This window comes from Accipiter gentilis, chromosome 5 (genome assembly GCF_929443795.1).
Source record: "Accipiter gentilis chromosome 5, bAccGen1.1, whole genome shotgun sequence".
Lineage (NCBI taxonomy): Eukaryota > Metazoa > Chordata > Aves > Accipitriformes > Accipitridae > Astur > Astur gentilis.
In genome coordinates this window covers 13542460-13567459 of record NC_064884.1, presented here as the reverse complement: position 1 = coordinate 13567459, position 25000 = coordinate 13542460, and positions in this window count along the sequence as shown.

Sequence of the window (25000 nt, the reverse complement as noted above, 5' to 3'; positions counted from 1 at the left end):
AAAGTTGCAAGCACAATCCCATGGCAGATGACTAGAAGAGTTTGGCTGTTACAGCCGACAATGAAAGGCAGAGGGAGTGTAGCTGCTGTCGCCATGTATGCCAGAGGGATGCACAGCAGAAAGGAGATCCGTGCAAGCTGAAGAACAACTTTGGCTCAAGAACAAAGCGGTATCTACAGCCGTGAATTCATTTGGGAAAAAAATTAGAAGAAGGTGAGTCACTAGAAAAGCATGCCAAGGGGAGCTGTGAGGACAAAGAAATCTGACAATCAGTGATTGAGGTTTGAAAAGTTTATGGAATTGATTTTATGGTGCAGAGCCCATGATAGCAGAAAGCTGGATTTATGTCTCAGCAGGTCTCATCTACTTCTGCTCCCAGTTTTCTTCCCAAATCCCTGATCCTGCACCTTTACAGTGAACAAAGATCTGCCAACAGGATCAGCCCAACTACTGCTGAACACATGTGCTTCTGCAGGGCAAGAGAAAGGAATTCATGGAACATAAAGTACTGACTACTGTGTGCTTTTCATTTTCATTTCTTTCATTAAGAACTTAATATTTGTTTTCTTACTGTTTCATTAAACCATAAAACTTTCCTTCAGGCCATTGGCCTTTTCTTCTCAAAGAGGTGGCTAATTTGGCTGTGGAGCTGGTGGTCCAGAGGAGGATAAAATGCACCTCTTAAGATGTGGGAGATGTGCGTTGCAGCATGCCTTGTAACTGCTTCTGTCTTTACTGAAGAGTTGTACCCACCAAATCAGATTAGAAGACTGGATCAAAATGGATATATATGGATATATATTATGGTGGGATATATAACATATTAATTTAAAACAAGGGTAATGCATCTGTTCTGAACTGCTGCCATTTTGGATCCAAGTGAAACTGTGCTTGCCTAGATGGAGCTATTCAGAGATTTTAATACCATAAGCATTTCAGATGTTAACTCCCAGTAAGAAATCAGAAAGCAGCTTTACCTTCAAAACCACAGTCTCTCATCAGCATAAATAATAGTATTAAAGACTCAGGGGGGCTACTTTCTCCTTTATTTACTGCAAAATCACTCCAGATCCCTTATTTGTGTGTCAGTCACCTGCGTCATGCTGAGCAGTTCTTCTGTGGATAAAAGACTTTGTGATTATTTTCCAACTATGCAGAAAGGGAGGATATGGGAATAGATACGCCTGTTCTGACAGTTTTGGACTACAGGAGCAGAAGGTGGTAGCTGTGCGTCCAAGGGGTCTGCCACCATGCCAGGTATCTCTTTATTTTTTAATATAAAATAGTTCACTGACTTCAGTTCTTAGATGCATCTCAGACAGAGGTCTATAAAAAGGTTGGGTTTTTTATTCTTAAATAGTAAAGCTAATAACCTTTAGCATAAGGATTCCCTAGCCCAACTCACTCCCCTTCACATTTGTGGAAGTTAGCTACTCCAACATTATCTGCAGGTGACATCATTATGCAGGTTACAAAAATAAACAATTAAATCCTACATTTATACTATAATGAACCAAATGGCCTGGTTTACCTTGGCTTAGAGACAGAGGTCACCAGCAAAGTGTAATTATGGACACCTAATAAAGAATACACAAAATACCACCGTCGCTCCCACATCACAAAATTTGGTGACTATCTCAGCTATGACTAACAACTTACTATAAATCTGATGTCATATCATTGAAGCATGTATTAATCTCTTTGGTCTTTGAATAGAAAGTGTATGTCAATCCTAAAATAGATTCTCTTTTCCTCCAGGTCATTAATGAAGAAATCATACACATCTAGGCACCCTGACATATGCCCCACTGCTATCAATTGGAAAGGAGACACTGTCATGCAAAAATTCTATTTTTCCACTAGAGCTGTTATGTTTTGTGATCTGTGCTGCCCTAAACTTTTGTAAATACGGTTTCAGTAACTACGTCATGAATACACCAAAGACTTTTTACATAACGAAATGGGCTGGAGACGCAGAGAGGAAAAGGACTGTAAACAGCAAAGAAGGAAGAGAAATTATACAACAGGACTCAGAAGGCTGAGAAATATTGGAATAACTAGAAAGAATACAAGAAATGCATCTAAAATAAAACAACTAATAAATACAGAGAGTTGATGGATATAGGAAATTGCAGCAAAATTCTACCCCTGTAGAATCAGTGAGAATTTTCCACTCAATTTGGGTTGGGATTCCTCCTTTAGAAAGCAACAGTTCTGAAGTAGACTTAATGTTAATGAGAAGTAAATAAGAAAATGAGCAACGGCAACCTAAACTGCTGATGAACTGAACGGAATTACCATAAAGGGCAGGGGGGAAGGGGGGGGCGGGGCAGTGTTCATTGCTGTAGTCCCAAAAGCAGGATTGCCTGGAGCCCTCACAGTGGGAACATATCTGGGGCAAAGCTGCTGTCAGTGTCAGGGTTCTCAGTGAAGACACCTTGACCTGATTTCAAACATACACAACACGAGCCTTAACGCCCTGTGCAGCAGAAGGCACTGCTGAAAAAAGCTTGCGTACAAGCAGCACCATACTAGTTTAGCCCAGTAATGTGAGTGAGATTCAGGGACAGATGAGAACTGTTAACATTAGGTTATATCTATACAAGTAAATTAAGTGTGCCTGGGAACATTCCTGGGCATGGAGGCCAGCTGGCACAGAACGGCCTGAGTCTCCGCCAGTAAACACCCTTAACCTTCAAAACAGGGAGGCTGCATGCAAACAGCCGACTGGGGATGGTCCCAGGAACACGCTTGCTGCCAAACCATATTCAAGAACTACCCGGGGCAGCGCTGGTTGGCGCATGCCAAAACCTCGCCAGGGACTGTTCTAACAGTTTACCAGGGCAGGCAGTCATGCTACCAGCCCAGGAACATTCCTGTGTATTGTTTATTAGCAGAGATATAGCTAGCTCCCTCCTTCCCCCTCCTTGCCTAGATGAAGCATTTCTCTTGCATAGAACCCATTTTAGCAGCCTTTCTCACTGATGCACCCATTCTTCCATCCCAAACCATCTCCCGTCCTGTTCCCACATACAAAACATACATGGGAAGGGCTGGTTAAAGTGATGGGAATGGTCCGACTTGAGCTGCTGGTGGCTTGCCTGCTCTCTGGTTCACAAAGAGTGCTGAAGGGCATACCCACATCACAAGTAAGGAATGGGTAGGCAGAAGGCTAAGAGCATGGCATGTTGCCAAACGTGTCCCACCTCCTGTCCACACAGGGACCTCGCTGCACAAAGGTGTCCAGGGATACCTCATGATTTTTGAAGTCATTTAAGTACTACTAATATCAGGAGCACTCCAAAACACAGTCTACCTCATGCTCTTGGAGCTACAGATGGGCTGGTCCATCAGCCTCACTGCCTGGACAGTTCTTCAAAAGACAAAGAAATGGTCCATGAAAAACATCTTGCGACTGTTGGCTGCAGACAGAATGCCTGTTTTTCTAATGGCCGTTATCTTGACACTCAAAACCAGTGACACTCAAACATTTTGCTTGAAAATATATTTTGATTAATAAAAAGAAAAATAATCCATTCCTTCCTCTGATTCACTAGAAAAGATAGTAATATTGGCTTATACAGAAGAGGGCAAGAACTTGAATGAGCATCTTATACAAACATGTGTATGCACATGTGTGTTTATACAAAACCCTCATCAGTTTAAATTGTATTTTCTGTTAAGAAGATGGTTTACCTTCTAATAAATCCTAATTAGATCATAAGTCCAAGCCTAGTGAGAATAAATGTGTATTGACAAGTATATTGAGTGCTGGGAATTTGCAAGACTCCTACTTACAGCTTGGGATATGTTGATACACGTTGCATGTGTAGGTTAACAATATAAGTAGTGCCTAACCTTTCACTGGTTTGCTGCAATACATGGCAGGTTGCTAGAATTCATTACCAGGAAGTTTTTGGAAATGGGAGAGGAACCCAAGCTGACATGTGCTAGTGACTCACAGATGAAAACTATCTGTTTCAGAGTTGTTCTTGGTGCCTTGAATTTAAAGGAGGCCTCTCTTGCTGAAAGTCTTTGGACATCTTCATGTTAGGGATTCCTGTCTGCCCACCATTATACAGAAGGCCAGCTCATTTTGCAGAGGCTCCCCATATTGCTGCACTGAAGTTTGGTAAAATCTGTGATGTAAAGACAGAATAATCTGAGCTACCTAGACCCGAGGGATGACTCTGCCATAGATCTGAGACGTGTTAGCTAGATTTTCACCTATTTGTGAAAGACTTGCTAAAATTACCCTAGTTCTCTGCAAGGGCTGTAGGTTCCCAGGACAGGTGCCCTCCCTAAAGTCTTGCTGCCCTCTTGAGGAGACATGAACCTACCAGCCCAAAATGGTGCAGGGACCTGGGATCAAGGCATGGTTTGATGTGCTCTCTTGTGTGAGACAGTGCCCTGTGTCCCTCCAAGGAAAAATCTCCTCAGGCCACCTCCCTGATACCAGCTGAGATCCACCTCACCCTGCAGGAACGTACCTGTTGATACCACCACAAGCCCAGGGGCAGGTGCCACCTCTGCAGTTTGGTAACCTGAGAAACACCATGTATGTGCTGGTGTGAAATACCATGCATGGTGCAAGACAGGGGAGGGGTGAATCCAGGGTTCCTGAGTCATTCAGGTCTGTATCCTGATTTAACAAGCAGAATTTAGAAGTTCTTGTTGTTTGTTTCCTTCTTGCTTTCTCATTTTGTGAAGATTTCTCACAGTTTATGACAGGCAATGTTGGTTTGGAGCGCATCTGAAAACAGACCGTATTTTAAAAAGAACCCTAGGAATTAGGAAATGCTGCAGTCTGAGAGCCATCCTTAAGACCAGTCTATCTAAGGTTACACTTACATCAGCAGATACTGTGGAGCAATACAAGAGGATCTAGAAAAAAAAAAAACAACAGTGTTGAGATCTACTCTATCCCTAAACCTAACCTATGAACTGAATGCCTGTCAGCATTTAGACTATGTTACGTGCATATGTTCCGGCTTAGCCTCATCCAAAAGCAGTCCGGGACCACGCTGTGATGTTAACTGAAGCATGGTAGTAGAAAGATTCACTTCAAAAGCTCAAGCATGATCCAAACTGAAGCATGGATGCAGATTCCCTCTTGGCACCTGTACAGAACACCCTGGCAGAGCTTGTGGACAAGCTCCATTTGTCCAGCCAGGCATGCTGAACAGATTTCCTGCATGGCCAAAAAGCAGAGGGGACTTTCTAGACTCAAGATCCCAGGTCTAGAACCATAGCTCGGATGTAGCCCTGGAGATGCACCGATCCACTCCCTTGGTCCCTGGTGACTGCACAGAAGGAAAAGGGAGCACAGGCCCAGGTAAGAGCTAAAGAGGCTGCCATTTCCCAGCAGTCTGGATGATCAGCATGCCTGCAAATGCTGTGGGGACATAGCTTATGTGAACAATTACCTACGTCCCACAAACAAGCAAGGGGATGTGTGTGGGGCTCAGACAGAAGCTGGCAGAGCAGCAAAGGTAGCATGACCATTAACAGTCCAGCTAGCACATAAAAATAAGCCAAGAAAGCAGGCTGCAGGTAAACCTGAACACGCCAGGTTGGAAACAGTGGCAATTCCCAAGTAGGTCAGACATCACTGTCTCAGGGCAACAATGTCCATCAGAGGAGCAGGGCAGACACCTGTGGGCAGTAATAACTTCAGCTGCCTAATTTGAACTATCATATGTCAGTCAGAACCTAAAGACTCCCAAATCATGCAGATGGTTTTAAAGTACTTTACCTCCAGCGCCTATGCCAGCACAGTGTGCAAAGGACCCTCACCCTCTAGGAAAACAGAGCTTGCCACAGCAGAACAGCCCCTAGGCTTTGATAATGTTGTACCTTGTTTCCACATCTGTCCAGAATTGGACATTTCGGGGTTAAAATATTACCAGGACACAACCTGGGGTCAGATTGTGAGCCTTGCATTTCCTCTGCTATGCAGTTACTTTCACAGTGGTCTCACCGACAACTTCTGTACTACCCAGGAGAATAACTCAGTCATCATCAACAAAGGTTGACAGTTGATGCTCCTGAGGGAGACCAGTCTCTCAGAGGTAGGTCTGTGTAACAGCCTCTTTGAACTTTTAAGTCATTCACACAAGAAAGCAAGTCTCACAAAAGCTACGGAGTCTTCTGAACACCTCTTCAGACAGCAAAACTGAAAGACAGACTTCCTTTCCTGTGTCATTACACACACACACACCCTGCCCCAGAACCTGAGTTTAAATCGAGTCCTTTGACACACATCAGAAACCTTCAGTGTAGAATTTCTGATAGACATCAAAATCCTGAAAGACAGACCTAACATAGACAACCATCGTCAAATTGTTTAATTGCTTTCATCAATTGAAAGTATCTTTTGATTCAAGAACAAATGCTTAGCAAGAACTCGGTGAAAATAGACATAACCTTAGGGCTGAAAAGCAGAGCAACATCTATAATTTTTTTCCTTTACAGATAAACAGAACTGCTTTTTAAGTAGCTCCTGAGAAGGACATCTAAGCATTGCTCCTGTGAATAAAGCAGACAGTTCACATGACGACCAGTTCCTGCCTGTGTGCAAAAGCGGCACGCCAACAAATCTAATTGAAAATAATCTGTGATCTACGCTTAGCATTCTTCAGGAAAGTGCTTTTATCCCATCTTTTCCCATCTCTCCTCCTCCCCTCCAATCTTAAATGAATCACATTTGAATCACCACAGCATGGCTGTATTTGATCATGATTTATAGGGCACTGTCTGCCTTACTCAGTATGCAGTCTTCATAGGGAGGAGGTATTTTGGACAGAGAAGAACAGGCTGTCAGCACTCAATAAATTATTACTAACAGTCATTTCCTGAAGTAAAGACCGATATAAGATCAGCCTTCTAAGTGGACAGGTGCACAGAGGTGTCTTACATCAACAGTTTGCCCAGCACATAATCCAAATTCTTAGTAACTACGTTAAAATGTGGCACTGAGAAGAGAAAGGTTTTACTGACAGTGGTTAATAAATAAATGGAGAAGCTATAGGCACTGCAGAACCCGTTCAGGGACCAGACCCCACTGCGCTGTGTTGTAATACACTACTGTGGGTAGCACAGATTAGTGTCTCTAGTTTTCTGGAGGCAATTACACAAGACAGACCTTTTAAGATAAATCTTCTGCCCTCGTTTGACAGAGGTGTGCAATATTACAAGGACCGAAACTTCCAAATCTGCAAATTCACCATAATGTTGCATGCAAGAAACGTTAATGTAAGTTTTTATCATCTCTTCTCAGTCATCAGCATTCCCCTGCCTATTGTTTCCCTGCTTTCAACCTTCAGTTATCTCCATCACAAACAAGTCTATGAGCAGCAGCATGCACAGACTTCATTGTATGCTAACATATTGATACTTGTACACACTGATCTGTAACGGGCATGCTTAAATTGGTTGTGCACCATAAGAAAGAAATAGTTGTAGGAAACTGTCCCCAGATAGGACCAGATAAGGATTAATTAGCTATATCTTACCAAAAAGAAGGGTAGTTAATCTGTTTTGTTTGTTCACACTCTAATACAGTGTGAAGCGATGACAGTAGATTGAATACTCAGGGCTAAGAAGCAACACCAGGTCAACTACATGACAGCTGTGTGACCACTGTAAAGCTCTTCAAAGTTTGGGGGTTTTTTTAATAGACTGAACAAGGAACATTACTAGAAGAAGGGAAACAAAGGGTCGGTTTTCCGTCTCTCACCACAGCTTTCCTATGCCCAAACTATTGTTTGTGCTACAGAAGTAGCACACCCAGGTGCTTCCAGGCACAAGAGAAGGCTAGTTTTTCGCCTCTCTCTAAGAGGGACAAATCATTCCTGAGGCATCCTGAATAGCCTCAAGGCCATTACAGCAGAGCTGAATTTAGCTCACTCTTACAAAGAATCTGCACTGTGTTTTTTGTTTGCTGAACACCACCAGAGGGCTCAGCACTGTACAATATACAAAAATAAAGGTCCTGACCTGAAAAATCCTACACCTAGAAACAGTGATTTGTTGGCAAACCCTCTGATTATATCTTTCCAAATTACAGTTCTTTTAAAATATATGTTCAATATTCAAGAGAAGTTACTGGTTTCATGGCAGAATCACCTGGGAAAAATTATTCCTTATTGCTATTTAGAAGGCCAAAGCAAACTATCAAACAGCCTTAAACTATTTATAAAGTAATAGTAAAAATACATGTAACATGCTTCTAAGAAATACACTTTCCATTGGAACACAATGACCAAGAGCAGGTAACTCTTGCAAATTACTGGTAAAACTACAGTCTGTCTACTTCTACTATATATGGTCAATGAATACGGACTAAGGTCTTCCTCCCTGGCGCTATATATCTGGCCACTACTTACCTGTATTAAATGTCTCCAATTCCACCTATTCCATTGCATCTACGATTTCTGATAAATCTTTCTTATATGTGAATTTTTCATCCTGACTTCTGAGTACCGTGTGATGTATCTGACACTAAGACAAAAGCTGGCCCCTTGGGGTCTTGTCAAAAAGCTAATGTAAGACAAAATGCTTGTAAGCTTTGATTGAAATACTTCCTCTCTCCCAGCACCAGCTGATGATCTTGAATGATTTTAAGTGTATATTTCACTACCTTGAAACAGATATTGTGTCAAGTAGGATTTATAGGCAATTTAACTCAATCATGCCTTAAAAGCAGCTTCAGCAAGCAACGAACACTTATGAAGAGCAGGGAATACTCAGAGGCTGAGCCAGGGTTAAAGAGAACATCTCTGGTCACAAAAGTGATGAAAAGTGGTCAAGAATGGAAATCACTGTAACTACTTGTCCTAAACTATCGTCTTTCATATTGAAACAGCCAGAACATGTAGGATTTAGGGATGGAAATGACAGCTTACTATTCTGATTCATCATGTGGTGCTTGCAGAGAGGAAGTATTTAAATCAAAGCTTTTAAATATTTTTGTTTTACAGCAGCATTTTCATGAAAGGACGCTGGAGGAGTGGAGGAATTGCCTACTGCACAGGACAGCTGGCTAAGGCTAAAATAAAACCTGAATTCCATGCTTGGCTGTGCCAAGAACTGCTTTGTGACAGCGGGTAAATCCCTTCACTCAGGTTTTCATTTTTTTTTCCTTTCCCACTGTACATCTGCCTTGTCTATTGGGAAAGAGAGATTTATGAGTGTCTTAGGGATTTAGTGGTGCAAGCACTTCTCGTCTCAAATCTTCAAATGAAGATGAAAACCCCACCCTTTGGCTTAAAGCCCGTTGTTGCAGAGACTTGTACAGCACCTGGTGCGGACCTCAGTGGGGACTGCAAGGGGAGACCATAAAAGTAAAAACAATAACTGTAACACTATCATCACCATCTATATACAAGCATTTATGGGAAAACAGAGTACCATGAGTGTACACTCAAAGTCAATGTGGAGGTTGAAGCAGATTTCAACATAAGAACAGAGTAACAAGTCCCACCAAAAGTCCATCTAACCCCTGATTCTGTCCCCAACCACTAGCAGGCACCTAGAGAACAATAAAATAGCCAGGGTACATATGCAGTGATATTTATTCAGAATACTCTCCCAGCATCTGTGGATTTGCGATTTGCAAATTTCCTGAGCCACAGATGGTGTCTTTGCATTAAACTGTCTTGGTGGATTTTTATTCTTGAATTTTCCAGTCTCTTAAGGCAAGTTAACATGACTTCTTCTATAGAAAGTATTGAAATAAAATCTAGTGAGGTAATATAATGCAGTACAAACCAGGGGCCAGAACAACAGATGACATTTTCTGACCATTAATTATTCCAGGTGATGCTTCAACATCTTTGCATGAAAAGTGAGTAAAAGATTCAGCTTCTGAAAGCACTTAACTCCTTCAGAAAGCAGTCGGAACTTCCTAAGTATCACAGCCCACCAGTATCAACCATTTGCATTCACTGGAACAATTCTGATCCTGATGTGATTTCTCTGAAGCCAGCATGGAGTTTGGCTCAGCTGAATAAAAAGGAAAACAAAAGCCCTCTTCTTTCCTGACACAATGCATTTGTTCTCATGGATTTTTAGTCAGATACTCTCCTTAGACAATGAAAGTCACAAGCATTAAGAGCTGTAAGAGGTATGCAGGTCACCTTACAGTCCCTATTTTTATACTCTCATTCTTTTATGTATCTCACACACTGTGAGAGATAATCTCCTCTGTCCAAAACAGCTAACAGTATTCACAGGTGTGGTAGACAATTTCTCCTGAATTTTAGCAGGATTAACATCTCTCATGTCACATGGGAAGTTTATGACAGAAAGAGAATTTAAATTTTAAACACCAATCTAACAAACCTTAAATCATCAAACCTATGCCTGCATACACTAATACCATGCTGGAGCCAACATCCGCATTAAATTCCAAGGGTGTAGACCACGCAGTGTCATGCCTGGTTAGACCTTTTAGCAACCCTGTGTTAGTGCCCCTTTGCCATGCTTCTGTCCAATATTGAACAAGTATGCTTCCCGTAGTAGATTTCTTTCTCTAAAAAATATACATATATATAGTAAGACCAACAACTCGTGTGGTCTAAACGATGCTCAGTAAGACACTGTATTTACCTCTTCGGCATTCCTGGAGAATGAAGACAACATTCTATCAGCATTCATCCTCCTAATCATAAGCCGAGATGAAATGTTAAGCCCTGAAGTAATAAATTTCATCCAAACTGAGAAGCATCCAATTTAATGTATTCTGCATTTAACATAACAGTCATCTAGAAGATAAAGGACAGTTATCATCACCAAAAAGATGAGGAAACATTAGCTTCGGTGCGGAGACTGAAAGGCACAAGCAGGAGTAGCATGACCACAGACTTGTCTACATGGGAACAACTTGAGGAAATTAATTTGAAGTATAATTTGAACATAGGAAGGGGTTTTTAAACTGTGTTAAATCCTTGTGAGAATAGACTGGTTCTGAGTTTGTGACCCCAAATGAATTTTTTTCTTTCACTTCCAAAATTAAGCAAATTTGAATTAAAGTGTCTTTTATTTCTGAAATTGATTGTTCACTATTAGTTTCAAGCAGGCTAACTACCTCATTTTCAATTCATACCTAGAAGTAATACAAAGAAATTTTTCTGCATTCTTATGTATGGAGACAAACTTTCACTTTCCAAATTTATTACAGTGTATTTCTGTTGTTAATAATTTTTACACTACAAAGTCACAGCTGAGCTCAAGGACTCATTGGGCCAGGGTTTATATAAATACATAGTAAGATCCACAGGCCAGAAGAGATTATTTAGATCATTTAGTCCTGACCTTTTGTTTAACACAGGCCAGTTTTTCTACATGAATCCCATTAACTTATGTCTGGTTTGAGTATATTTAAAAAAAGAAAAAAGTCATTCATTCTTGAAGAAGAAACCATTTCACATGGAGAATCCACTCCTCCTCTTGACAGCTTGTTATAACTCCCTCTAGCTACCATTATATTTTAACAATGTTCTACTTCTCATTTGAATTTGCTGAGGTCAGTTCTAAATCTCAGTGGTTCCCTATTACACTTTCTTCTCAGAAATTAAAGCACTTTCGACACTGGTATTTTCTGCTTAAGAAGCCTCTATGCTGAGCAGCTTTAACTATCCCCCCGCTCCGTAATTTATTTTAGGTTCTTACCAAAACATAAAACACAGCAGGGCTTGTGCTGTAAATAGAAACAGTCCACCCTCAGCTAATATTCATCACTGGATTTAATGGCTATCACTGATTTCCATCATGTGGAACTCTGGCCCATATAAACATACATATCTAGAGATGGACGGGGTCTGATACACTGCATTTCTTTCTGTAAACTAAAGCTAACTGCTACCAGGCAAAAGAGGGTTACAGGCTTACACAAGTATGTATGTGTGTATAAAAATATGTATGTGTGTGCATGTCATTTAAATTAAGATCTAGTCAACTGGGATATTGTCACATAAATTAATTCATAACTGCTTAATAGTGGCCATAGCATGATCCAGCCTGGATCCCATTTCAATTAATAGGAGATCTATCATTTGTTGCAAATTTTCAAACAGAAGTCCTTTCTCTGTATTCCTTCGCTTGCAGTCATTAGGACTGCATTCACCACTATGGAAGCTCTCCAACCTCAGACATATTGTGAGAATTAACCATTGGTAACTGAGCTGAAACTAATTGGGAAATGGGTCTCTCAGACACACAAGCGGACCTTGGTGAGCTATGCTGACTCGCGTGGGACACCACAGTATGAATTTGGTATTAAACCCTTCTCTCCCCAGGTCAGAAGTGAGTAGGAGAATCACAACAGATCACTGAGCTCTTTCTCCTCTCACACACACCCAGAAGTACAAACCAAATAAATCCCACACAGATGAACTAAAACTCAATTTTCACAGAATTGTGAAAAACACATAGTTGACAAAATTATCAGGGCTGATGATACAGACCCAGAAGGCACTCAGCTTCAGCTCAGGGCATTCTCCAGTGCATATCCTATCATTCTCACAGCTGGGGGAATGAGCATCCTGAGAGCAAAACCTATTCAACTGCACGATACTCAACTAGAAATGTCTCCTGAAATAAGGATTCATAGAAGGTCGTTAATTGAAATGGTGGCATAATACACTCCTAGATTAGGCTGAGATGTTTAAAAAGCTACTCACACAGTGAGCGGGGAATTATGGTTGGCAGAATTCCCAGAACAAGCTGAGGACAGGCACAGAAAGGCTGCATGAGGCCAAAGCAGTGCTGAGCTCGACTCAAAGGTCTCCCTTTTGTGCTCAGCCTCATCACAGATTCCTGCCCTTGCTCCAATAATCAGAGGGCATTTGGCTCTTGACCTTAGCTTGAGGGCCCTGGAATTGGACTCCTTCCTTCTGACCTGGGTGAGGGCAACCACATGTTATACTCCACTTCTCTCTCTTTCATGTAAATGCAAATATTTTCAGACCATGATACCATATTCCAAGTATTCACAATCTCCAGTAGAGAAGTAGGGATGTTTAAAACGCTACCAGACGTTAAATTGCAAGGCTTCTGGCTCCTGAAATGAGGTCTTCTGCAAGGAGCTGGAAAAGGTGGTATGGTGAACAAAATGAGGGTTTTTCAGAAAATCACTGCACTTGCTATGGGCCCTGTCCTGGAGCAATCCTCACTGTCTGCTCTATCCCCTAACCATCACCAGCCATGAGCTTTGCTTGAAAAGCTGGATATGGTGAACACTTTCACCCAAATTTCCTCTTTTTTGAAGTACTTCTTGCCACGTTGTGGTTTTAGTTGCTGTGGTGATTGGTTTGTGTTTAATGAGCTCATGTTATTGGTTGAGATTTTTCTAGGGTGAGTCATGCAGGTTTCATTTGGTAAAATTCACATGGAGATATTGCCATCTAGATCAGCACCAGATTAGCTGAGAACTCCAGCTTCAACTCACCTATTTTAACATTCCCAGGTGAAGTCAACTTTCTGATGAGGAAGATAATTGTCTGCAAAGTAAATATTCAGTTAATAATGTACCTATTGTGCTGTTGATTGTGATGACGCAGCAGCAGCAGACAGTTTTAATTTAACATGACTTAACTATCAAGTGATTCCAATGATATTACAGGAGCTTGTTAAATGAAAATAACACCATTCACATTTGCATGTACATTTGCAAGAAAAAAAAAGCGGGGGGGGGGGGGGGGGGGGGGGAGGAGGAGGGAGAACTCCAGCTGCTTCTGGTCTGACAGCAATTGGAATGTCTTGTTTGAATCGGTGACATTTGGTTGCACCAGATGAGCTACTATACCGTGAAAATGCAAAGACTACACTGAGCACAACCCGATGTTTGTGGTCAAAAGGACAGAATCTTTGACTGAGAAATCAAGAAACATATTTCCGAGTCCAAACTTTATCACTCTTTTGTCAAATTACTTCACCTCTTCGTGCTTCAATCTGTCCATCTGTTGGAAGGGGATAACAATACTGAACTGCTTTGCATAGTGCTTTGAAAACTGGTCATAAAGGGAAATATGTGAGCTAGATTTTGTTATATTTTTGTTTAGAGCTTTTCATTACTTCAGATTTACTTTCAGTGTCTGGGCCAGATTAACTGCTTGTCCTATTTCTATGGGCTAGGTATTGTTTTAAGTAAACAAAATAGCTCAAATTGCAGGGGAGGCAGAACATGGTTCCATGTTAAAATGTCATTAAGTTAAGCAGATGCTTGATTGACCAAGGTTGCTGATTTCCATATGGAACAAACCACATACTTAAAGGACACCTGTAACTAAAGGCAGTTAGTCCTTTCCTAGCAAGGCTCACCTGTCCATTTGGTGACCCCATCTTATTATCTCACGCTACAGCCTGCACCAGGCCTTCTTAAAATCCATTTTCTGTCTGAGCTTGGATGTTACAATTCCTCTTCTGAAGAGTTGACAGTCTGAACAAGAGAAGGAAGAGTAAAAGAAGTGACATTTATTGCAGTTAGACAGACAACTAAAAGTATGCCCAGGGAGTTTGAAGCATCCCTACAGAATGCCCTGATATCGGCTGTGATCCAATTTCTACTAGATCCCACCAGAGATGCAATAAACTTTAAAAAAAAAAAAAAAAAAAAAAAAAAAAAAAAAAGCAGCATTTTATTAGTTACCTAAATAAGAAAACATCCTAGCTGGCTTGTCCGAGGCCCTGTAGGAAGCTCATGGCAGAGCAAGGACTTAAACCAAGATCCCCCGGGTATCTCTTTCTCTGGCCAGCATTCCTCATAGAGTTGTGAACACAACTCTTAAGGGCATAGCAGATACTCTTGTAATTGCTGAAGCAGCTTGTTTCTAGTTACATTTTTCACTACTTTTTTTTTTAATCACATTGAGCCCAATCATAGATAGTGCCAAAGAGCTTCTAATTACATAGTAACAGTAGCAATTGCATAACCCTCCTCCAGCTCCCTGCAACAGCTCAGCTCCACATTCACCAATGGAATGTCACATTTTTCCATGCTTTAAGTATCTCTTTTCACTAACACTGCAGCCAATTGCTTCTAATATTGCAGAAACGAATGAAAAATGCTGGGATTAAACCTCTACAAACCCTAATAGTGTGTTTACAATAGTCTTCAGGTTCATTCTTAACCACCAGGTCTATGACCTTCTAGTAAATTATACTATACTGGAAGGTTTTAGCTGCTGTTCCAGCTCCACTGTAAACATGTAAACTTGAGCCATCTGTGCTTTTTTAATATTTCCTGTAAAGCCTATCACTACACCAATCTGCTGTTTCAATTGGCGGCACAAGAAGTCATTGTGTGCTAATTTTTCCCAAGGGCACTTGATGCACTTTATTAAATAGGGTTTTTTTCTTCCTCATTAAGGCCTTTCCACAACAATAAAACTATATTTTGGATACCCAGGCCAGCAGGCATTGTGCTGTTTTGTATGAAAAAACGATCCCAGCTATGCTACACTTTTACCAAAGAACAATATGGAGGGAAAGAAAGTTCTTAAAGACGTTGCAACCTTTTCTTCCAGGGTGCCTGCAGAGAAAGCATCTTGAAGGCGATACAACACATGATGGGAAGAATTTGGCTGAACATCCCAGAAACAAAGGATCAGATTCTTTCAGAGGCATCAAAATTTTGCTGGGTCATACACTTCTCACACACCTCAAATTGCTGTTGACTGCTGGAGTTTGGACTGTGCAAGGGAGAACTAAAATGCCAAACGGGATCAGACCTATGGTTCATCTAGTTCAGTATCCTGTTTCTGAGAGTCACAGACCAGATGTTTCATGGGAAAATGCAGGAAACCCTACTGCGGAAGCATGAAGGTTTCAGACCTTTATAAAGATCTTATTCTATTATAGCCCCTACTAGACTGTCTTTACCTTTAATAAGCCTAATTTCTCTTCCTCTTCTCCTCCTGTCCATTGGCATAAAACCTGTTAAAATATTGCTCTCATTGTAGAAGCTGTTTCAAAAGACCAATGCAGGCATTCAGTATAGAGAAAAAAAGTGGGATTTTTTTGTAGCTTTATACTACTTTTAAATAATACCGTGTCAGAATAAGTGACTCTCAAAAACCAGTACAGGATAAATTGGAAGTATACACAGGATAATCTTTGCCAAAGATTTCATTTAAAAATCTTTGCCTGTATTTAAAATACGCAGAGTATATATTTTTATTTACTTTCCATGTTGTCCTATAACCATGGTAAAACAGTTTGCACATAAATGTGGGGGATTTTTGGCCATGCTAGTTTAAGCAGATTCCTAGAGTTTAAGGTCAGAAAGGACAATTGTGATCCTGGAGATTGACCAGGTGCCTCACACAAAATAACTGTTTATCATTTTTTCCCAAAAGCCATCTTAATTTTCCTTAAAAAATATTACTGACCCACACTACACATTCGCTATCAGTGACTTTAACATACCTCTGCTCAAAAAGCTATGCCGGAAAAGGAGGTTGAAGCAGGTGTTCAAATACTAAGCGCTAGTCAACTGCCCATAAATTTAATCTGACATGCTGATCGGCAAATGCTGGGCAAAACAATTGAACCAAGTCCATACACTTTGAAGCTGCTGCTACAAAAATCACAGCTGAAAGGGGAAGAAGCTTCCTAGCAACAAAAATGCGCCCAAGCCTTGCAGCTGAAGTATGCGTGTCGCAGAACACCTCGTGGATGCACAGGGTGGGTTTGGGCGGGGGGTGGGAGGCTTAAAGCTTTGAATTTGTCATTTCTTTCTCAACTGGCTTTTAGTTCTGATCCTGAGTGAGAAGAAAGGAGTCCTTGTTTGATAAGAAGGGATGATAACCTGCACCCAAGCCAATAAAGGGGATTAACCCAAGACTGAAGGCTCAATACTGGGTTCTGGCCGATGTATGGTTCAATTAGACTAAAAGCTGTCCTACAGCATTAAGGCAAGTTACCTTCATTTTCAGCTTCAGTGAAACAGACCCCAGATGACAGGATAGGCAAACAAGGACTTTTTCACTTTTCACAATTGCTTTCATCCTGCATTGCCAATATTATTAGACTTTAAAGAAACTGGAAAATCAGAGGAGTGTTCAAAGTAGGTGGTCTCTGCGTATTCATTACATCCGGGCACATAAGGCTGGATAACGCATTTTGTAAGCAGAGCAATGTGGCTTGCAGTTCATTTCTTCAGTTCATTTTCATTTTCACCTAATAAAATCAATTTTCAACCCAAAGTGATGGCCTACAGATATTACTTTAGAAGTCCAGGATGTAAACACTTCAGACAGTCACGCACCTCCAGGAACACTGAGCTCCCCAAAGAAGGGAGCCTGTTCCTCCAAGGCAGCCTGCTTTTATCCCATGCACCTGGGTAAATCATGAAGAGGAGTGTCTGGCTCTTTTCAGCAGCAGGGGTCAAGATACTTTCAAAAAAAAAAGGAAAAAAGTCAGAATCGTGACTAACTTTTTACACACATGGAAACGGAGGTACGGAGAAACATGGCTCAGCTAAGGTCACCCCTGGCTGGATGGCAGAGCTGGGAATAGCCAGGCACAGGTCCAAAGCACCACTCTGTGCTCTCTCATCCAGCTACCCAGGTCTGAACTCAGCAAGCAAGACTCATCAGCTGATTTACATCTTAGACTTTCATTTTTGTTTTAACCACAGCATAAACAGAATGAACAAACATCAGTCTGAAGCACCTGAAGCCTGTTTATGGGTAATATGAACAACTCTCTTGCTATTTTCCTGGTAAATAAAGCTTGGAGACGATTCCTGGAAATACAGATTCTCCATATACGCTACCAAAGAGTGCCTGTTGACATACTACAAAACTCAAAAAAAAAAAACCAACTTATAACATTTCTCCTACATTTCCCATGGAGCCTAGCTACTAGGTTGTTTTCTTTTTTAATCATTTCTTCCCTCTTCAGCCCATGGTAACACCCTATCTTCAACATACAGAGGGTCACAGACAGGGATTTTGATGAGCCTCACACAAGAAATTAAAACAGAAACCTTGAACTGCCCCTTAGCCATGAAAGAGCACACGGGGCTGGGGTGGGGAAGGGCAGAGAGGGAGGACTTGCTCAGGGCAACCTATATAAAATGCCACATCTTGAACATGCTGGAAATAGGCCTTTAATTTTACCATAGCAGCAGCAACAAAAAGAAAGCCTGAAAAGCTGTGTGAAAATACTCCCACAGCACAGACATGACATGAAAGACAACCAAAAGACTTTTTCCCAGACATGGGCTTGAGATACTGGCATTGAAGCCATAGCATGAGTGGGGATAGAGCGGGTGAGATACAGAGACACAGGACACAACCTTGCCTATAAGTAAGTAAACTCTCCAAGACATAGACCACCGTACATACAACCAGCACTACTGGGTCCTGTAATATTGATAGAAACAGGCTTTCTTTTTCCTTTCGCCAGTCTGGGTCTGTGACTAACGGTAAAAGAGAAAGCAAGCTGCAGATTTCAGCTTCCATCATCTGGGTTAAAGTGGGCAGAAGATCTCTTCAGAGTGCTTTGCTCTTCCCCCACTTTTATTTCAGCTTCATCCGATTCAGTCAAAGCAACTCTTCCTCAATCTCTGTCATCCTCCTGGATGCAATGTGTTTTACGGGGAAGAAAACACTGTAGTATTCTCAAAGACCATTCACAACCCTGGGGATGTTATTCTTCAAGAAATTTGCTCCAGAATTCATAAATCCAGAATGAGTCAGCAAACCACTAGGCATTAACTGGACGGGCAGACAGTGATACTGAGGTGCTGGAGAATTTGCATGACAGGACTTGTGCATCTCCACTGAACAACACCGAGGGCAGTGAAAACTGCTAGTACTATTGTGTTATATAGCCTTGTCATGGCTATGTAATTACATAGATGAAAGGTGGCAAGGATTAAATGAATATAACAGCACTGTAAGCAGTAAAAATGGTTCCAATGGGGCAGTTGTTTGCAAAGAATTAGATCAAGGAAGGGCAAATTTAGAGTTATTTCATTTGATAGGGTGTTGCACTGACCATTCCTGGAAAAGCGGTAGGTGGAGAACTTAGAAAACAAACTGACCACAACTGGAGTGCTTTCCACTCACAGTTCTGTAAAATGAGTGCATGGCAAAGATCCAAACTTTTGATATGCAGGAAAAATATGTTGGAAACTTAAGCCATCCTGATAGTCCAGGGCAGCCTGTTTGCTTCGATTTTCTTGGTGTAAATAGAACTACCACACAACAGCTCAAGGACTGTCCAAGCGAGACTGCCAAAAGAAACAAATTATTTTTTACAGAGATCATTCCAGAAATTCATTTTTCCTTGGCCTGCAAATGGAACAAACATCCTATTTGCTGGAGCATCCCTACCACTACAGGCAGGACTCGGGTCTTCCATATTAATCAATGGTCATCCTGCCCTGGGCAAAGGTTGCTGACTGCAGTGTGTGGGAAACAGGAAAAGAAGCTTAAAATAGTCGTGGGACTGCTTGTTTCATTCAGGCAAACCTGTCTGTGAGAAAAAGAATTTACGAAATGTTGATTTTTTTCTAACTCTTAAAACAAATTGAAGTGTGAAAATTTGCTTGAGCAACATTGTTTTTATAGCCTATCATGTAAACACCCCTGAAATGATATCAATACAGCTAGACTTTAAGCTGGGTAGTGGTCAGAGCAGAAAGGTCAACGCACCCAGAGCTGACCCTGCCCAGCACTCTGATTGAAAACTATTTTGGTAACTTTGACTTTCTCCTTCCAAAGCATTACAACAAACCACAGCTTAACCCCCACCTGCAACAGGACTCCTGCCAGCGAATCGCTAACCAAGAGCAGCATTTTGACAAGAGCACAGCGACGCAGGACTGAGCGACACCCTCCAATTTTCATCTCCATCAGATGGCCAGCAGAGATGGGGCAGATGTCACCAGGCAGCTCTGCTCCTGGCTGGCAACAGACCTCTTTCCTAGCAGCGCGCAAATTGTAAAGAGGTCCTGGGCTGTTCTGTAAAGCTTGGTAGGAGGATGAGAAATACGTGCCTACCAAGTAAGCTTGATGCAGAAAACATGACCATACTCTGCCTAGAAAGTTGATCTGCACAGTCATGAAGATATGCTGCTGTTCAGCCTTGGCAGCACCGTGCGCAACACCAGCATCAAGATGAAAAAGTAGCAGAATACAGACTGTAATTAAAAGGCAGTCATTAGTCACATTTCCAAGGAGCAGACCTTAATCACAATATACAAAGCTGCAGTTCTGCCTTTTTTAATAACACCTTTGAGTCCTGGTTAGAGATAACATGGCACTGTTAGCAGTTTGGGCAGCCCTCATGGTACTGCACCATTCACCACCACCTCTCTGTTCCTTCAGGTTGAACTATTTTTTTTACTAAATATCTAAAGTATCTCATACTTTGTAGCCTTTGATCATGAATTTGGGTCTCAAATCATTATTAACAATGTGTTTTATTACATTTCGCTAGCTAAACCTCAATGTAACACGAACATCTGCACAGTGCCTGAGATACCACTCTAAGTTGGGAATAAACTGATGCTTTTCACATGACATACCAAAGGATTCATCTTGCAGAGAGGTAAAATAGGTAGATGAGCCAGTGGAGGGTGCTACAATAACAATGCATACTACAGAAATACTGTAGAGTGCTTCAGAGCTACTTATTATACAGAAACACAGGTCTTGAACACAAATGAATCAACCTGATTGCTGCAACTACCAAATCAAACTAGGAGCAACAGAAGCTGCTACTTAAATGACCATCTAAGAGTCAAAAGCCCCATGCAACTGGTAGTGAGCAGGAAAAGTCTAATCTTCCTTTTTAATTTGACAATCTGTGGCCATGGCAATGTGTTCCAACAGTATTTTAGTGGCAGGGATGCAAATAATAGCATGACCTTCACAGTCACAGCTTTCTGGCTGCTCATATAACCTGAAGCAAAGGTACAAAGGTTAAGTGTAATGATGCTACAAACGTATGATCTTGGGTCTCAGTGGACACCCACAGAAATACTCCAGGCTTTTGCATTTACTGTCTCTCTCTCATGGATTTCTGCCTGCCCCTCCCCCCCCCCCCCCGTAGTTTCGAGCTTCCCCAGTAGCTTTAAATTCCTGTCGTTATAAAAAATGACAACTTTTTCCTCCAACAAGAAACTGCTGAATTAATGTGGGCTCTTTAAGAGGTCTCCCCATTTTAAGAATCTGGCCTCAGGTCTCATTCTTGAAAAGAGCCTGTTCAGTGGTAGATCTGTATTGCAGTTACATCTAAATAGGAATAAGCATGCCTGATTTCAAGACTGCAAATCTGTTCTCATTTTGATTTTAAATCAACACTAGTTAGTGTTTTAGCATTGTTACTGTCTGGCCTTCCATCATGCAGACTAATTCTTCAATCCCCTAAAGGGCTGATGCATGAAATCACCCATGTTATAAATACTGTATTTAAGTGCAAATACTAGGATGACCCTTAATACGAGAGTCAGAGCTGACCTCTACATTTCTTCACGTTGTCAAGCATTCAGAATATACAGGACTAATAGGCACACTAATGCCCAAGGAAGAAAGTGAGAACTTCAAACTCTTCTTAATGGAGTTAAAACACATTCTTTTAAAAAAAAAAAAAAAAAAAAAAAAAAAAAAGTTTCTGAGAATGTGGCCTTTCACTAACATAAACAGTTTCAAATAATGGCTGTGGCACAGAAGCAGTGACTGGAAAATCAGAAAATCTGTATAAGAACTGTTGTCATAGTGGATTTCCCATAAGGATTATTTTAATCTAGGGAAGCCATTAAAGACATTGGTTTGACTGGAGAATCTCAACTTTTTTTTTCTTCCCCCTCTCCAGACACATACATCAAACTCTATTGGGCTGTCATGTTATCTCCAGTGCTCGCTGAAAAATCTGTGACAGTATTAAAAAGAAAACATTTGATGATCTTGTGAACTGCTAAGAGTTATCAGTATTAAGGCGTTAATAATGCCATAATCTGAGGCTGATAATTATTCCCCCAATTGGTCATGCAATTTAGCTGCTTAGCTCATGGCAGCTATGATGCATACCAGATTCATTGCAAAGTTCTCGGAGGAAGTTGTCCTAAGAAAAATAAAAACCCCCAGGATTTCAAAGCCCAAACATGCAGGACATACAGGGTCCTAGAAATGTACTAAAATTTTAAAGGACCAGACCTGCTGAGAAGGAAGCAATATAGGCATTGGTAAAAAAAAAAAAAAAAAAAAAAAAAAAATCAGTCCAAACGTTCACTGTGGGTTTTGAGTTTCTCAGTGGCTGACATTTGCGCATTCTTTATTGATAAAATCTTTTTTTTTTTAGAAATCACTTAATTGTTATTGTCACAACATTTCAAATAAGCTATATCTTTCCTTATACCATACACGTGGAATTAGCCAATTAATGTGGGAGTCCCTTCCCAAAACTGATCTTTCTGATCATTTTTCTAACTGCCCCATAACTGATCCAAAGGAAGGGTTTGAACAAATCCCACTAAAGCTGGCAGGAAACTTTCCATCACCCATTTGGTGAACACCAGACCAATGTAAGAGAGATGCGCGTTAACATTCATTCTAGACTAGGGTAGCCAGAATCAATGAAGCCATCACATTTAACTTGCTTCCAGTGAGTAAAATGAAGCTGAACCTCGCCACCCAGCAAATGAAGGAGAAAACAAAAGAATCTAATATAGTCAAAAAGGCTCATTCAGCTAATTCAGCTGGGAGAAGCAGTTGCAGGAGGTTCAAGAGAAGAATTCGTTCCTGCTGGTCCCAGGGCAGGTGCTCCAGCATGCATTCAAGTCATTCAATTCTTCTGCATGTGATATAAATGAAAATGTAAAAGTTGTCACTAAATCCAGGTTAAAAAAAAAAAAAAAGGCCAGAAGTGCAAAAAATTCCAAAAATGAACTTTCCAGCCACAGTATTAACTCAGCCACATTATACATCCTGTATATTGTAAAGCATAGATTAAATAATAAACAGTAACACATTAAACTGAACTGGAAAATGCCTTCTAGTCTCACTCAGTGTATACGTACCATGGCTGAGTTAGTGATACAAACCACACATTTCAGACTCTCCTTGCTCTGGACTTTGGAATCCTCAGCTTTTGCATTATTCTAGCACTGATTTTTGCAAATATTTAAAGCGCAGGGGAATTTCTAAGAACTGCAAAATCTCAATGACTTCTTCCGTTTATTGTAAAGGTACAATGTTTTAGGAATCAACACCTAATGCAGCTCTGATGGAGGCACCAGTAAAACATTTTTAGCTCTAGCAGCCTTCACCTAGGCATCATCAACAGACCAAGGCATCTTGCATGTGGTAGCCAAGTTCCCTGGTGGAAATTCAGCTCCTCTAATAACATTTACCAATAGCCCTCCACTGGAAAATCACTTACGCAGAATGAGAACAGGAAAGTGAAAGACAGTAGAAGACGCAGGCGAGTAAATCTACTTAGTCACAAATTTGCTCCTGTAACATGCAAAAGACCTTTCAGATCTTGCCAACAGCCATGGAAAGTCCATAGGAGCCACTGAAGCAGCACTTTTTGTGCTTCTGGTATTGGTGGCATCTAAGGGCTTTAATAGACAAGCTCAAGTGGAGTTCAGCTGAAGCCCTTTAACGTATCAAGACAAACTGTGTTTAATGGTATACATAGACTAAAGTCAGATACAGATTGTAACACTTTCCCGTGTAAAGATTTGCTTAAAAGTATTTTTGTTTTACTCACTCATCACATTTAAGATTACTGTTTCAAACCTCTGATTCGATTGGACCAATTGTGTCCAATTGTGTAGATTGGACCAATGTGGCTCCATTTTTTGTAAGGAATACAGAATATTTCAAACTGAGTCTACTCAACCCTACAGCCCCTCTCAGGAATTGTAGCTGAGGACTCCCATCCTTGCACAAAGGGGGAATCCTTCACTACACATTTCTAGCATTCTACCATGGTCTTCTATACGACTTAGCTGTGTGGCGCGTCATGGGAGCTGCGTAACTGTAGTGCATTAGTAGGTTCCTGATCCAGCTTGGGGATCAGAACAACCCCGCACTTCATGAAAAGAGAAACACTCCTTGCCCAGCTCCATTAAAACAGCCTTTTACTTTCAAGAGTGGCAGGCGTGAAGGTGCCTCAATCCTACGGGATTCTATGACGTTTAATCTCCTAAATGTCAATGTTGCTTTTGAAACGGGCCTAAATCATTAAGATACTTTTGACAATGTCATCCTTCATCTTTAAAGTTGCTGTGACCACACACAGTCACCACAACTCTTGCAGTTCCCTGAACCAGGATATTCTGCAGACATCAATTATGCTGCTTTCTTTCCTTACTCAGGGCTACAAAACAAATCTATAGTTTCTAGCTTCAGAGACTTTTCAGAATGCAAAAGTTTCATTAAAACATAAGGAGGAAAAATGTATTTTATTCATGCTCTCATAATTCAAAATCCTCTCAGACTTTCCAAAAAATTCACCTTAGGGCTAAGCACGGAAAATTTCAGAGCAAAGAGAATTTGAGAAAGTTATTAGCAAAAAGTTATTAGCCAAGAGTGGGGATTAGAACTCAGCCTTAACAACTCCGTTTGCTATTGCAACTACTATAATAATTTTTACACAGGGGCTGCACAGCAAATTAATTTTCCTAGGGCATTACAGTCAAACTTAGCAACACTACATTTGCGTGCACAGACTTACATCTTACCACCTCATCCCCATCTAACAGAGTGCTGTTTTGGCACACAACACAAATAAATGACTCTTATATGGGCTGCTATGCATTGGGCTTAGCTCTTTGTTCTCCTTCTCAGACATGTGTGAAATAAATAATTTAGCTTTAAGGCAGTTTACAGAAGCTTTGCTGTTTCTAATAGCCATTATCTGTTTTGCAGCACAACCACAGTAAAACACTGATGTATACCAATGACACAGTAAATTGTGGCAACGCTGCCTGAAAGAAGACCTTGGTTAAAGGAACACTGCTGCCACTGATACATAG